A 14,472-nucleotide genomic window follows, 5' to 3' on the forward strand; every position below is an offset into this window, starting at 1 on the left:
CCCCCGGGCCAGTGCTCCTCCGAGTGTTGGTCCGAACTAGAGTCCTCTGCAGCGCCCCCTCGGGGAAACTCGAGCTTTGGGTTTAGTTGTATGGAGCGCTCATCTGAGTGTGCCCTAATAATGAGATATGTGCAGCTCCTATCGGGATTTGTCGGCACATTCGGGCGGTATTGCTGGACTTGTTTTATTTTTGTCGAAGTTGTCTTGTAGAACCGGGATGCCGAGTCTGATCGGAATATCTCGGGAGAAGGTTTATCCTTCGTTGACCGTGAGAGCTTGTGATGGGCTAAGTTGGGACTCCCCTGCAGGGATTTGAACTTTCGAAAGCCATGCCCGCGGTTATGGGCAAATGGGAATTTGTTAATGTCTGGTTGTGGATAACTTGAACCTTAACTTAATTAAAATGAATCAACTGCGTGTGTAACCGTGATGGTCTCTTCTCGGCGGAGTCCGGGAAGTGAACACGGTGTTGGAGTAATGTTTTTCGTAGGTTGTTCTTTAGTTCTTCATTCGTGCTTTGCCTTCTCTTCTCGCTCTCTTTTGCGAACAGGTTAGCCACCAAATATGCTAGTCGCTTGCTGCAGCTCCACATATTACCTTGCCTTTCCTATAATCTTAAATAGTCTTGATCGCGAGGGTGCTAGATTGCTGAGTCGCCATGGCTCACAGATTACTTCCAAACCATATGCATGGCCCGATGACTCCGTTCCAGATGATGCGCTTGAGCTCAAGTGGGAGTTCGACGAAGACTCACGCCGTTACTATGTGTCTTTCGCATGTTGAAGTTGATCTTTTATTTTGGTATCGTAGTCGGACCATGAGTGTATTGGACGATGTAATGCTATTTATGTACTTTGTGTGACGTGGCGAGTGTAAGCCAACTATGTACCTTTCCCCATATTATCTATTTACATGGGTTGTTGTGAAGATTACCTTACTTGCGACATTGCTTTCAATGCGGTTATGCCTCTAAGTCGTGCTTCGACACGTAGGAGATATAGCCGCATCGAGGGCGTTACAAGTTGGTATCAGAGACGACCCTCGTGGTTACACGGATGGTTGCGGATAGTTGCGTGGTCATGTTGTTCATGACGTTTGTGACCCGTCGTGGCACCCGGCATGGCACATGTACCGAACTGGAAGCACAGACATTTGTGCCAAGAGGGAACGTTCCTATGGCCCGATGAGGACGTCGGTTCCTCTGAGTGGGGGTGCATGTGATAGCCTGGCTTATTAGGGATGGTAGACTACTCATATAAATAAGGAATTCCTTCTTTTCCGGGAGCCCATTCGGATAGAACTCCAAAGTTAAGTCATGCTTCGACACGTAGGAGATATAGCCGCATCGAGGGCGTTACAAGTTGGTAATCAGAGCCTTCCCCGACCTTAGGAGCCCCCGCTGCTTGATCGAATTAGCGGACGAGTTGAGTCTAGAAAAATGTATTGAGTCATTTAGGAATTATATATAGGAGAGTTTAGGAATTCTTTTTACTCCCCAGTCCCTTCATCGCTCTGGTAAGGCATCCTGACGTAGAGTTTTGACTCTTCTCTTCTCAAATTTCACAAAAAAAAAATTAGGATCACACGGGTATCTTGGAATCGTTCCGATCGATTTGTGACGAGAACATTGTTCTTGGTACCTCCTGTCATTTAGGGGTTGTGGCAGTGTCCCGGGGAGTTGAGCTCTGAGGTGTTGTCGTCACAATTTTATCATTGCAGTTCTGGAATACTTGAGTTTAGTTTGCCGACATCAAAAATCTCTTTTATGCAGTTGTTGGTGAGATAACCTCGATGCCACCCAGTACTGGGGCGTTCGATCACGATCGCGTGGCCGAAAACCGCTCCTCATTTGGACTCTCCTAGCTCCTCCTATGCCTATATATAGACCCCCTCCGAAATTTCCGGATCTCCTTTACCCCAAAACATTAAAAAATTGCCACGCCGCCGCCGGAAATGTCCGCCGCCTAACCGGACGCATCCCGCCGCCGTGCCCGCGCCAATTGGCGCGCGACACGTGTCCTTCGTCCCGCCGCCGCCGCTCCGGCCCGGGAGGCCCAGGTCGGGCCCCCGAGGCCCATCGCCACCCGCCGCCGCCCGAGGCGTCCTCCCCGCCCGGCCGCCACATCGCCGGCCCTCGCCTCCAACTCCGGCGGCCCGCGCCTTCACCGGCGGCCGCCGCACTACTCGCCGGCCGGAGCCGCACCGGCCGCCTCCCCTCGCCGCCTGCTGCCGCGTACCTCGCCGCCCTGCCGCGCCGCGGCCGGATCCGGTCTCCGGCGACCCGACCTCCTCCCCGAGCTCTCCGGTGAGCCTTAGCTCCGGCCACCGCGTGGAACTCGGGCGAACCTCCTTCCCCGGCCATCCTCGGCTTCCGTGCGTGCCAGATCTGGACTAGGTCAAACCCTAGGTTGACCCCGAGATATTTCCAAGTCATTTTTCTGCAGTATTTTTATGCCATGTTCATCGCATCGTAACTTTACATCCGTAGCACCGTTTTGGGCGTGTAGCATATCAAAATGTTCGTTTCAGAAAGTACATCATTTCATCTCACTGCTTCATTTTAATTTGAGGTCACCTTGATGCCCGAAATGCTGTTGAAAGAGAGCTATTTGAGATAATTGTCAGATCTGCTGCACCAAATAGCTATTTGTCATTTTTTTCCATGATTAATGTGTGCATGATATGCCCCTGAGCTCTACATGAGTTTTGTTATATGCTTTTCCATCTTTACAGAGGTGCCTACCATGTATTTTTGTGACATGTGTGGTGACTAGCACAAGCTGGCAAAGTAGTGCATTCGTTAATGCTGATTTCAGGGACATAGGATTTCTCTAAGTCCTTGACCTGTTTTTATCAATATGCCATATGTTCATGTTGTTTCCTAGTGATACGTGCCTCTTTTGAGGATGATCAGTAAGGATGATTTGTTAATGTTGTGGTGCTCTATACATCCATGTTCTTGTTTGCAATTATGGATCAACCTATCTTGAGTAAATAGAGCTCTACTTTTGCTATTTCGTGAATCCTGGCAGATTGTCTACTTGTTAGCGATTTTGCCGAGGATGTTGTTGTTGATCTGTGCATGCTATGTTGTTGTTCTTGCCATGTATAGCTTATATAATTTGTATTATTGATGGGTGTATGCTTAGTTTGTCATGCCATGCTCTGTAGTGAGTGCAGCGAGCTCGTAAACATGCCTACTCGTTAACAGATTTGCATACTCCAGTTTTTCTCTAAGTCTGTAACCTGATTGTGTTTTTGCCATGTTCACATGCTTGCAATTGTATTTTCTGATCCCTTTTGGCTCAAGGTCACTAAGGGACTTTTGTTAAGCTCTTTGATTAGCTTCATGCCATGCTTTACTTTGCCATGTTAAGTTCCTATAGCATATAGTTTTCATGCTCCGAACTGTGCTACCTGATCTGAAATTCCAGACTAGTGTTAATTTCACTAAGTCTGAAACCTGTTTACCATTTGCATTTTTGCCATGCTTGTTTGAACCTGTTAGTGGATGAATTGGCCATAGATCAATGTTCATCTTTTGTCAAGCATTATGGGTGCATCCCTGCCATGTATTTTGTTGCCATTTTTGAGTGATGTAGTATAATTATCTTGATGCATTTAGATGGCTACTTGCTGTTTATCGCAGACCGGTGCCATATTTGTTTTGCTTGCCATTTCCAAACCGTGCATCCGATTCCGGTGTTCTTTTATATCGATTTCAACTGAAATCAACTCACCTTTCCAGTGGCACTCTTGGATTTCCAAGTTGAGGCCAGGTTCAATCATTCCTTGTCAAATTTTGCATATGCATCACATATCGCATCCCGCATAGCATACCATGTTTGCATCATGTTGTTTGAGCTTCGCACGTGGTTGATTGTGTTCCTTTTGCTTGTTTGTCTTGTTTGGGTAGATCCGGGAGACGAGTTCGCTAACGAGGAGCCCATTGAGTTTGCTTTCGAGGATCCAGTCAACTCTGACAACTTTGCAGGCAAGATGATCATACCCTCGAAATCACTTCTATCTTTGCTTGCTAGATGCTCGCTCTTTTGCTATGCCTATGATACGATGCCTACCACTTGCTTATCATGCCTCCCAAATTTCCATGTCAAACTTCTAATCCACCATGTCCTAGCAAACCGTTGATTGGCTATGTTACCGCTTTGCTCAGCCCCTCTTATAGCGTTGCTAGTTGCAGGTGAAGATTGGAGATCGTTCCTTGTTAGAACATTGTTTTATTGTTGGGATATCATTATATTATCTTGTTATATTAATGCATCTATATACTTGGTAAAGGGTGGAAGGCTCGGCCTTTTGCCTAGTGTTTTGTTCCACTCTTTCTGCCCTAGTTTCCGTCATATCGGTGTTATGTTCCCGGATATTTTGCGTTCCTTACGCGGTTGGGTGATAATGGGAACCCCTTGACATTTCGCTTTGAATAAAACTCCTCCAGCAATGCCCAACCTTGGTTTTACCATTTGCCACCTAGCCTCTTTTTCCCTTGGGTTTCCGGAGCCCAAGGGTCATCTTTATTTAAACCCCCCCGGGACAATGCTCCTCTGAGTGTTGGTCCAAACTAGAGTCCTGTGCAGCGCCCCCTCGGGGAAAGTCGAGGTTTGGTTTTAGTTGTATGGAGGACTCATCTGAGTGTGTCCTGAGAACAAGATATGTGCAGCTCCTATCGGGATTTGTCGGCACATTCGGGAGGTGTTGCTGGACTTGTTTTATTTTTGTCAAAGTTGTCTTGTAGAACCGGGATGCCGAGTCTGATCGTAATGTCTCGGGAGAAGGTTTATCCTTCGTTGACCGTGAGAGCTTGTGATGGGCTAAGTTGGGACTCCCCTGCAGGGATTTGAACTTTCGAAAGCCATGCTCGCGGTTATGGGCAGATGGAAATTAGTTAATGTCCGGTTGTAGATAACTTGAACCTTAACTTAATTAAAATGAATCAACTGCGTGTGTAACCGTGATGGTCTCTTCTCGGCGGAGTCCGGGAAGTGAACACAATGTTGGAGTAATGTTTGTTGTAGGTTGTTCTTTAGTTCTTAGTTCGTGCTTTGCCTTCTCTTCTCGCTCTCTTTTGCGAACAGGTTAGCCACCAAATATGCTAGTCGCTTGCTGCAGCTCCACATATTACCTTGCCTTTCCTATAAGCTTAAATAGTCTTGATCGCGAGGGTGCGAGATTGCTGAGTCCCGTGGCTCACAGATTACTTCCAAACCAGATGCAGGGCCCGATGACTCCGTTCCAGATGATGCCCTTGAGCTCAAGTGGGAGTTTGACGAAGACTCACGCCGTTACTATGTGTCTTTCCCTGATGATCAGTAGTGGTGCCCAGTTGGGGCGATCAGGACCATGTCGCATGTTGGGGTTGATCTTTTATTTTGGTACCATAGTCGGACCATGAGTGTCACAATCCGACCGATCCAAGTACCGAACGTACAACACCTCCGAGTTCAGCACATGTTCTTCTCGGTGACGTCCCACGAACTCCGATCTAGCAGAGCTTCGAGGGAGAGTTCCGTCAGCACGACGGCGTGATGACGGTGATAATGATGCTTATCGACGCAGGGCTTCGCCTAAGCACCGCTATGATGAGACCAAGGTGGATTATTGTCGAGGGGGGCACCGCACATGGCTAAAAGATCAACTGATCAACTTGTGTGTCTATGGGGTGCCCCCTGGCCACGTATATAAAGGAGTGAAGGAGGGGGAGAGGCCGGCCCTCCTAGGCGCGCCCCAAGGGGAGTCCTACACCCACCGGGAGTAGGATTTCCCCTTCCATGTAGTAGGAGTAGGAGAGAAGGAAAGGGTGAAAGCGCAAGTGCTCCCTAGGTGGTTTTGGTAATTAATGTCAACATATCTCTTGTTGGACTAACACTTTTACCTAGTATGTTTCAGATAAGTTCAACAATGAAGTGGCATGGACTAGAGGATGTGGAAACCCTTCAAAATGATAAGGACAAAGGATTGGCTCAAGACCATGTATTTCTTCAATAGGTGGTAAATTCTTAACATCTTCAGCTTTAATACCCTTTTCTTGCATAGATTTCTTTGCCTCTTGCATATCTTCAGGACTGAAAAATAGAATACCCCTTTTCTTCGGAGTTGGCTTAGGAGTTGGTTCATGTAACGCCCTCGATGCGGCTATATCTCCCACGTGTCGAAGCACGACTTAGAGGCATAACCGTATTGAAAGCAATGTCGCAAGTAAGGTAATCTTCGCAAACAACCCATGTAATACAATAAGGGAAAAGATACATAGTTGGCTTACAATCGCCACTTCACACAAATACATGAATAAAGCATTACATCATCCAAATACAATCAGGGCCCGACTACGGAGCCAAAATAAAAGAAGACTACCCCAAATGCTACAAGGTCCCCGATCGACCCCAACTGGGCTCCACTACTGATCAACTAGAACGAAACAACACAAAGGACAAGATCTTCATCGAGCTCCTCCGTGAGCTTGGTTGCGTCATCTGCACGGTTCAACGGCACCTGCAAGCTAGTTTTGGAAGTATCCGCGAGTCATGGGGACTCAGCAATCTCGCACCCTCGCGATCAAGACTATTTAAGCTTATAGGTAAGGCAAAGGTATGATGTGGAGCTGCAGCAAGCGACTAACATATATGGTGGCTAACTTACACAAATGAGAGCGAGAAGAGAAGGCAAGGCACGGTCGATAAAACTATGATCAAGAAGTGATCCTAGAACAACCTACGTCAAACATAACTCCAACACCGTGTTCACTTCTCGGACTCCGCCGAGAAGAGACCATCACGGTTACACACGCGGGTGGTGCATTTTAATTAAGATCTACTTCAGGTTTTCTACAACCGGACACTAACAAATTCCCATCTGCCCATAACCGCGGGCATGGCTTTCAAAAGATCATATCCCTGCAGGGGTGTCCCAACATAGCCCATCACAAGCTCTCATGGTCAACGAAGGATATTCCTTCTAGCGGGAAGACCCGATCATGCTTGGAATCCCGGTTACAAGACATTTTGACAGGTGAAACAAGACCAGCAACACCGCCCGATGCGCCGACATCCTGATAGGAGCTGCACATATCTCGTTCTCAGGGCAACACCGGATGAGCGCTCCATACAACTAAAACCAGCCCTCAAGTTTCCCCGAGGTGGCACTGCAAAGGACTCTAGTTCGGACCAACCCTTAGACAAGCACTGGCCCGGGGGGGGGGGGGGTAAAAAAAAAAATGACCCCCGGGATGCGCGACCCCCAAGCAAAAAAGGCTAGGTGGAAAATGGTAAAACCAAGGTTGGGCCTTGATGGAGGAGTTTTATTCAAGGCGAACTTTCAAGGGGTTCCCATTATAACCCAACCGCGTAAGGAACGCAAAATCCGGGAACATAACACCGATATGACGGAAACTAGGGCGGCAAGAGTGGAACAAAACACCAGGCATAAGGCCAAGCCTTCTGCCCTTTACCAAGTATATAGATGCATTAATTTAAATAAGAGATATTGCGATATCCCAACAAGTAAACATGTTCCAACAAGGAACAAAACTTCGATCTTCACCTGCAACTAACAACACTATAAGAGGGGCTGAGCAAAGCGGTAACATAGCCAAACAACGGTTTGCTAGGACAAGGTGGGTTAGAGGCTTGGTTCAACAATATGGGAGGCAAGACAAGCAAGTGGTAGGTATCGCAGCATAGGCATAGCAAAAGAGCGAGCAACTAGCAAGCAAAGATAGAAGTGATTTCGAGGGTATGGTCATCTTGCCTGAAATCCCGCAAGGAAGAAGAACGATTCCATGAAGAAGACAAACGGACGTAGTCGAACGGGTCCTCATAAACACGTCATTAACAGAACCAACCCGAAGAAGCAACACCGGAAAGAAGCACACAACATATTAAACAACTAACAAATCAACATGGCATGATGCACAATCAAGTATGATGCATGTCTGGTTTTAAAGAGGCATGGCATGGCAAAGTGCACAAGCAATTCTACAAATTAAGTGGAGCACATTATGCAACGGAGTTGCATATTGAAGAAAACACCACATGACTTATTAGTTTCTCTCTCGTTTATGTACCCAACAAGATTAAATGTTGTTAGCATGGCAAGAGGTGACACATGATGAAACTATCTAATCTAGGCAAGTTTAAATGAGGCCGGAACAAGAAACAGCAAGTCCGGAAACTCCTCATATGCATATATTAGGTTAGGTACTGTTCTGCCCTAAACAAATTTTAGAGTTATTAAACATGCAAAGTAAAGCCACCATGTTAAACTAGGCATTTTTCTACCCCATTTACATATATAATTTATTTAATTTGGAGCTACGGTTAATTAGTTATGAAATAAAGCATTTTAGCAAGCTATTTAAGCAAATTTAAAGAAACAGCATTTAAACATGTTAAACATGGATGAGAGTGACATATAATGAAACTAGATGAATTTCTAAGCATGTTTCATATATGACATATTTTATTTGGATGCATGGTTCAAAATTTATTAGCAGTTTAAAATAGGGGCAAAATCTGTAAATATGCAATGCTATGAGAAATTAACAAATCGTTGACAAGAGAAAAAAATGAACAGGCCGAATCTGGCAGCCCAGCAGCACACAGGGGTAGGTGGGCGGCTGCTCACCACTGGACCAAGCCCTAGTGGGTGGAGAGGGAGAGGCTGGCAGGGGCGCGCTGGGTCGGCCCGCTTGGCTCGATGGAAAGAGTCAACGCGGCTTGGCTCGCTCGTGTTCTGATTGAAGAAGCAGAGGAACGCAGCAGTTCGGCACGGCGGGACATGGCAGCAGGGCGACGACGGTACTTGGGAGCGACGCGGGGCGAAGCGAGCAAGGAGGCAGGGGCTTGCCGGCGATGCGAGAAGCGGCTGGTCTCCAACGCGGTGCAGCAGCGGCAGAGCAGATCTTGCTGGAGAAGAGGTCGCGGATGGCGGAGCTACCCCCTGAAGAAAACTGGTGGCGCGGTGGTTTCAGAGAGGAAGATACTTGGGAGAAGAAAAGGGAGACGGGGAGACGGAAGGAAGATGAGGCACGGGGGAGCCCGGACCTGTTGCTGGTACGGTAGCTCGCCGACGAGGGCTCGAGGCGCGATGGTGTTGGTCACAGGCAGAGGCACCAAATGGAGTTGTGGCTTCATCAGGACTTCGCGGCGCCGGCGGCAGGGACTTGAGGCGACGACGGCGGTGGTGCTACGAGCCACCGGATTCGGTGGGGAGCAAGTCGGCAGAGGAGGCAGCTGCGCTTGACGCTCGAGACGAACAGAAGGGGACGGGGTCGGCGTGGCGATGAGGACTTGGTGCGAATCCATGGTAGCGCTAGACGCGGGTGACAGGGCGCAGGAGGTCCAGGAACAAACTGAGTAGACGAGGGTGCCTTGGCGTTCGGCGATTGCGTTCGATTCCTGCGATAAGAAGCAGAGGAGGGGATTTGAGAGCTCCGGGAGAGAGAGAGATGAGCAGAGGAGTGAGATGCAGGAGAGGGGGCGCGGGACTGGCCTGGTGTTCATCCAGTGTGGAAACGGCCCCGAGCGATGGATCAAGGGAGGGTGCGCGGCGACGATGAGGTTCGGGACGGGGATGCCGGCGTAGAGAGGAGCGCTCGGGCGCTGCTGCTAATTGGGTGGCGCTGAAAACAAGGGAAGATGGCGGCGTTGGTTTGGGCAGGTGGGATCCCGATGTGGATTCGGTGGAGTGGCGGCGACGACGAGTGGATGGGACAAGATCCCTAGGTTTTAGAGTTTGGGTCTAAAGATGGACTAGGATGTACATATATATAGGAAAAGAGAGGAGTTGGATCATCCGATCAAAATACGACGGTCGAGAATAGATAGGCTAGGAAAATCCAAATAAGAAACGGAGATGTTTCATAGATGTTTGGGGTTGATCCGGATCCAATGGTGACGACTGCTCGGGTCGTGTCCGGGACAACTTCCAGACGCGCGCGAGGGGTTTGATGCACTGTGCAGAGAGGGTAGGCATGGGCCTAGGTGAACTATGGCGAGGCTGACAGGATAGAAGAGAGAGAGAGGGCCCGGGCAGCAGTTTCCGGAGACCGAAAACGTCCGACGATAGACCGGCTATACTTCCGCTATAGTTTAACGGTTGGGCTATCAAACGAACACCGAATGCGATGAAACTTGATAGGCGGTCTATCTACACTATAATAAGACCACACGCCAAATTTCAACCCATTCCGAGAACATTTTCCGGCCACTTATAAAATACTATTTCGGACATGCCGCGGGCGCGTGCGAGTGTGTCTGGGCTCAGAACGGACAACGGACGGAACGAGGAGACTAGGACCCATGCAAGTTTCGAAAACATAATGATGCAATGCACACAATGACATGGTAAGATGCAACACGAAAGCAAATGACATGGCAACGACAGCGAATAACTGGAGGACACCTGGCGCAATGGTCTCGGGGTGTCACAACACTCCACCACTACGAGAGGATCTCGTCCCGAGATCTAGAATGGCACCGGAGGGAAAACGGAAGAGAAAGAGAAGAGGTAAAACTAAGTTGCTCCTTTGACTAATGATTGAAACCACGAACCTTGAGAGGTTGAACAAATTCGAGAAGGAAAGAGAAAAAATACAACGGAGATGAACAAAGTTGAAAACACTCCATTAGAAAAGAGGAACAAGGAACATCACAAGAACCTTGTATGTTGAAAGACATAAGAAAAGGGGTGCAATGGACAAGATGTGGATGCAAGCACCTTGGTTGACACGAGATGTAGAAGGAATGATAAAGATCAACTACGGCAACACTCCGGTTGGAAATTGAAGGTAAAGAATATGAGCTTGGCAAAATAAAGCACTTGGATGATTCTCCGGTTAGAAGGGGAATAATGAACACAACACTCTGGTTAAATGGATAAGGAAAAGAAAGAAGCATGATCTTGACAAAACAAAATGATGGGTTGAAAAGAGAAACATCACAATGGCTCTGGAACAAAAGAATAGAAGATAGATAATTGAAATAAAAGAATGGACAAGAAAATGCCATCTTATACCACAAAAGAGCTTGAAAAGGCATCTTTAGGATAAGGGTCGAACGGAGTTGTTGGAAAATCAACAACGAAAAGAGGATAAGATTTATATGGTCTTATGGAATACATCTCAAATTATGAGGTGACAACTAGCCACTTACGGGAAAAGAATTGGATTGATATCAACAAGGAGACGAGAAAGTATTTCACCGGGAGGGTAAAGAAGAACTTGGGTATTTTATAAGCACCATAGATAGCAACAAACCTTAGGGAAGGCTTTAGGTGAAACATAACCCAAGATAACTCCAAAGAAGAGATTGATGGATTTAAAATATCTCATTCTTGATAGCTTGTGAATCACTGAGCACAACGGGAAATTATCATGAATGACATAACACCACCTCAAAGATAAGATAGGACGAATTGGACTTCGTTATGCAAGATGAAGAATGCTTGAGCTCCTCTGAAAAGAATCTTGATGAACACTTCGAGAAGGAATTAAATCCTTGATGAACCATCATGTAGAGCCTCCATGAAGAACTCCGGTAATAAAAGAATGATCAAACGAAATGAAGGATGAAAAGAATAAGGTTGAAGCCTTGCAATGATAAGATAGATCTTCATGATGATGAAAGCTTGGAACTCCGAGAAAAAGAAAATATGAACCAATTGAAACCGAGAATTTGATGAACCTCCGGAATAATTGAATTTACTCGATGAAACAAGAATAAGAATTACATTATGCTTATCCTTCACCAATTTAAATTGATGACAAGCAACAGATTTGGCATACTACTTATTCTCGTAGAAAGGATTAAGATAGATATATCGTAAACTTGAGAAGGTCTTTGACGAATCCACCGGTAGGATTGAAAACAACAAATGAATTGATATGATAACAAGGTAGGAAGAATCTTGAACGAACCGCCTTAAGAACTGAAAAAGAATGAATAAAAGATAACGAATCACCGGGAAGAATTTGCAAATGAACAAAGATGCTCGAGAGAATCTAGATACATGAGAACCAAGGGCTCATGAACTGATTAGAGATCACTTGAACGAAGCATCGGTAAGATTTGGAGAACCATAGCTGAAAGCTGAGAATGAATAAATTCTGAGATGATGGGCTCCGGAGAAACAAACTGAAAAGAATCTTGAATTGCTCCGGATAGGTGAAAAAATTCTCACAATCCAAAAACAACTATGAGATGATGGCCGAGAATGGGGCAAGATTTGAGAGAAACTCTTCTTCGAACTTCAAATTCTGAGAATTACGACGGGACACACCATGAAGAATTGTTGAAGCACTTCGTAATGAAGAAGAATGGAAAATTTGAACCTACGATGAAAAGAATTTGAAAGATCTTGGAGAAAGGCACTTGACTGATGAAAATCATTCTTAGATCAAACTTCGAAAAGAATTTTTGAGGATAGCTCCGAGAGAATTAGAGGAGTCAGGTAAGATCCTGGGAAAAGACCTGTGGGTTAGGGCCCACTCAAAATAAAACACCGTTGAACGATTTACAAGAGAGAAAGCACCGGTTGAATTAAATGGCTTGAATAAGATAGAATTGCCGAAAGATCTTGAAAGAATGAGAATAAACTCCAACATCTTCTGAGGTATCTTCAGCACTCCGGAACAATAGAATAGCAAGCGGTGAAAGATTATGAGGTGCACCAGCATGAGAAGGTATTTGAAACGATGAAAAAGGATATGATCAACACCAAAGCTTGATTTGAATCCACTGGAGAAGAAAACGTGTGAAGAGTGACGAACTTGAAGCTTCGTTGGCATCTTCCTGAGAATCAACGGATAAGAACATTGACGTAAAAGAATGGAGAGACTTCACAACATTAAAATGATACTTGAATAAGAAATCTGGTTCCTTGGAGAAAAGGGGGGGAGGGAGGGAAAACAAAGGCAACTTGGAGACGGATGAAACAAACACCGTTCAGAAGAAACTGATACTTGATCTTGTGGATGTTGAAATGATCGGCTTCACTTGAAGAGAAAACACACCAGCTGAAAAAGAATTAACATGACAATCTCGATTGTCATGAAGGATTTGCATTCACATAGAAATGTGAGAACACCACTTAGGAAAGATATGGAATCAACATTTGACATTGAAGCAACTCGAATACCACAACTCAAAACAAAACAAAGGATTGGCTTGCAGAATAAGCCGGAACAAACATATGATAGAGATTTCGCCCGAAGTTTTTGTGGTGGGGCCTACACGGGCTCGATCGTACAGCCCCATCATGTACAAGCCAGTGCACATGACATACGAAGCGTCCCCGAGTCGGCATAGCCAAGGACTCTTTAAGACACAACGAGACCACTATAAAACCAACTGTGAATAGCCGGACCACTAGACGTCGAACCCCAATTTCATATCATACATCTGTCGGAAAGATATCCTAAGACCTACTTGAATTCCCACTTATAAACTCCTAAAATTTTCAGGTTATGCAATCAGGTGTTGGGGATACAGGGGAAGCATAATATCTCACCCAAATCTAGCAAATCCTACATCCAGCTGTATCCATCCTTCAAAACACAACCAAGAAACCTTCGGAAATCGTCTACCTCAACCTTTGAAAAGCATCAGTTATACGAGTTATGGAAATACTCCCGAACTCCCGCCCCAGAACTGGGTGGCGTCGAGGTTATCTCACCAACAACTGCATAAAAGAGATTTTCGATGTCGGCGAAACTAAACTCAGGTATTCCAGAACTGCAACGATAAAATTGTGATGACAACACCTCGGAGCTCAACTCCCCGGGACACTGCCACAACCCCTAAATGATAGGAGGCACCAAGAACAATGTTCTCGTCACAAATCGATCGGAACGATTCCAAGATACCCGCGTGATCCTAAATTTTTTTAGTGAAATTTGAGAAGAGAAGAGTCAAAACTCTACCTCAGGATGCCTTACCAGAGCGATGAAGGGACTGGGGAGTAAAAAGAATTCCTAAACTCTCCGATATATATAATCCTAAATTACTCAAAACATTTTTCTAGACTCAACAATGCCAGCTATTCGATCAAGCAGGGGGCTCCTAAGGTCGGGGAAATCTCTGATTACCAACTTGTAACACCCTCGATGCGGCTATATCTCCCACGTGTCGAAGCACGACTTAGAGGCATAACCGCATTGAAAGCAATGTCGCAAGTGAGGTAATCTTCGCAAACAACCCATGTAATACAATAAGGGAAAAGATACATAGTTGGCTTACAATCGCCACTTCACACAAAAACATGAATAAAGCATTACATCATCCAAATACAATCAGGGCCCGACTACGGAGCCAAAATAAAAAAGACTACCCCAAATGCTACAAGGTCCCCGATCGACCCCAACTGGGCTCCACTACTGATCAACTAGAACGAAACAACACAAAGGACAAGATCTTCATCGAGCTCCTCCGTGAGCTTGGTTGCGTCATCTGCACGGTTCAA

The sequence above is a fragment of the Triticum urartu genome, chromosome 7 (assembly GCF_003073215.2).
Source record: "Triticum urartu cultivar G1812 chromosome 7, Tu2.1, whole genome shotgun sequence".
Lineage (NCBI taxonomy): Eukaryota > Viridiplantae > Streptophyta > Magnoliopsida > Poales > Poaceae > Triticum > Triticum urartu.